This window comes from Vigna radiata, chromosome 8, assembly GCF_000741045.1.
Source record: "Vigna radiata var. radiata cultivar VC1973A chromosome 8, Vradiata_ver6, whole genome shotgun sequence".
Taxonomy (NCBI): domain Eukaryota; kingdom Viridiplantae; phylum Streptophyta; class Magnoliopsida; order Fabales; family Fabaceae; genus Vigna; species Vigna radiata.
Genome location: NC_028358.1, coordinates 40169043 through 40171184, shown reverse-complemented (window position 1 = coordinate 40171184; position 2142 = coordinate 40169043). Strand labels below are relative to the sequence as shown.

Below are 2142 nucleotides of genomic sequence, written 5' to 3'. Positions count from 1 at the left end.
CTTCACTGCCATGGAAGAAGATTATGAGGAAGAGATAGACTCTTAAGTCTCATAGATATTCGTTTGAAGGCCGCACAACGACTACTCAATCAAAAAAAGTTTAGTGCATCTTTCGAAAAAGTCAAAGAGGCAAGCGGGTATTATAAAAACTTAATCAAAACTGTTAATCTTGGGCCTCCGCCTCCGCATTGGGCCACTCAGGGGCCGGAGCCGGCAGTCACCACTAATCAAGGGCCAGAAGTCACCACTAAGGGCGTTACTCCCTGCACCTCCCCATTTGCTCCCTACACCTCCCTTTCAATTTTACTCTTTGTTTTATTTTTTCTATTCCTATTTTATCCTTTAATAAAAATTTATATTTAAGGTTAAAATTTTATGTTTTTAGTCACTCACCCTGTATAATCTCTTAAACGGGTACGGGTATCCGTCGACACATGTTAACATCGGTTTAAGGAACGAAACAGATGTCTTATAAGTTACTTTCAAGACATTCCCTAGCCTGTGATCTTTAAAAAAAAAAAAAAACAGTTGCTTTCAAAACTAAAAATCAGATAATGGTGAAACTGAAAAGACTAAAAAGGGGAGTTCAAAACTTCAGACAAGGAATAATAAAAATCAACAAATCAAATTGACTTCAAACAAAATTACAGAAGTAACTCATCAATAGAATCGGACAGAGACCAAACTAGAAGAAAGAAAATATAATAGAGCTTTCTCAAAGAACTTCCAAACATCATTCCATAATTGAGGTTCCTTTGAACCTGGAATTTCCACATAATGAAATCTTTTAGGTTGCTTAGCTATTTTAGCAGCAAGCTTTGGTTCCCGCTAATCTGTCACGGAGAAAATGTATTCATGAAGTGATTAAACCAGTGTAGCTGTAAACAAAGTATAATAATAAATAATTGAGAACTTCAGCTTTGAGCCTCCTCGTGATCAAAAGTTAGCATCAAGTCTTAGGTTGGGTTAGGGAAGTACATAGTTGCTACATTTAAAGATAGTTGAGCATTCATGAAGTTTTCCCATTTGTACCTGAAGGTGATAGAGTTTGAGTATTAATAAAAGATTGCACCATGCCATTCCCAAATATGCCGAGCCACTTAGCACCAAATCCTGCAACTGTGATGAATTTGGTAGCCTAAACACCAAATTTTACACCAAACTTCAATAAAACCATTGAGTAAAATACAGATAAGCAATTAATTTAACAATTATAAACTATAATCTTTTTTCACCATCAGAATCATATCTTTCTCTTATCACAATCTACAATTTTCTATTGAAATAATTAAATAAATAATAATTAAATAACTAAATTAAAAAAATTCCACTAATAAATTAAAATAAAAAACCAGCAAGCATGGACAGAGTTGTGAATCAAAGCATGCATAGAGTAGTGAATCAAACAAACAGCGAAACCAGCAAGATGCACATAGTAGTAAACTAATACCTGGTAGACGAAGATATGCACCACTCACTGCAGCGAAACACCACCACGAACAATAACAACAGCCACACACCTTACCACACCACCGCACCCCACCATGACTGAGTGCAAAGTAGAGTCAAACAGAGAAAAACTAGTGTGACGCGTGAAGAAGAAAAGGGACAGGGGGAGAAAATGAGACGGAGGTCGAGAGAATAAAAGGTGGATCTCAAATCTGAAATGTGGGGGGAGGGATCAGAGTAAAAGTAGGGTTTGGTAAATAAGTAAAATAATAAAAAACTATAAAAGTTAAAAAAAGGAAAACAATAGGTTATATTTGTAATTAAAATAAAAATGTAGAAAAAATGGGGAGGTGGAGGGAACAAATGGGAAGGTGGAGGGAGTAACCTCCCACCACTAACCAGGGGTCGACAGTCACGGGGCNGGGACAATAATAATTTCGTTCTTGATTTATTATTAAGCAAGAATTGAAAACAACCACTAAAGGAAATATCACCAACAAAATTTACTCTATAATTTTTAGGGTCTTACAAATTGCTTTGGAGATTTGACAAAAACCATCATTTTCTATCAATCATCGTTCAAGTAATGTTATGCAACGTTAGATTTCTAATAATTTTGTTTCTAACTTCTTCTCTGCCATTTTCAAATTCTGTTTCAATTTCCTTCTTTACTGCCAATTTCTGTCATGGATA

The 2142-nt window shown here is 35.4% G+C and overlaps 1 long non-coding RNA gene across 1 annotated transcript; it reads right to left on the bottom strand.

The window, feature by feature from the left end:
• Nucleotides 1-606: 606 nt before the first annotated feature.
• Nucleotides 607-2114, bottom strand: LOC111242335. Its single transcript, XR_002669147.1, has 3 exons — nucleotides 1451-2114; nucleotides 1033-1138; nucleotides 607-833 (listed from the first exon to the last, which is right to left on the bottom strand). It is a non-coding gene; the product is annotated as an uncharacterized LOC111242335 (long non-coding RNA).
• Between the last annotated feature and the right edge of the window lie 28 nt (nucleotides 2115-2142).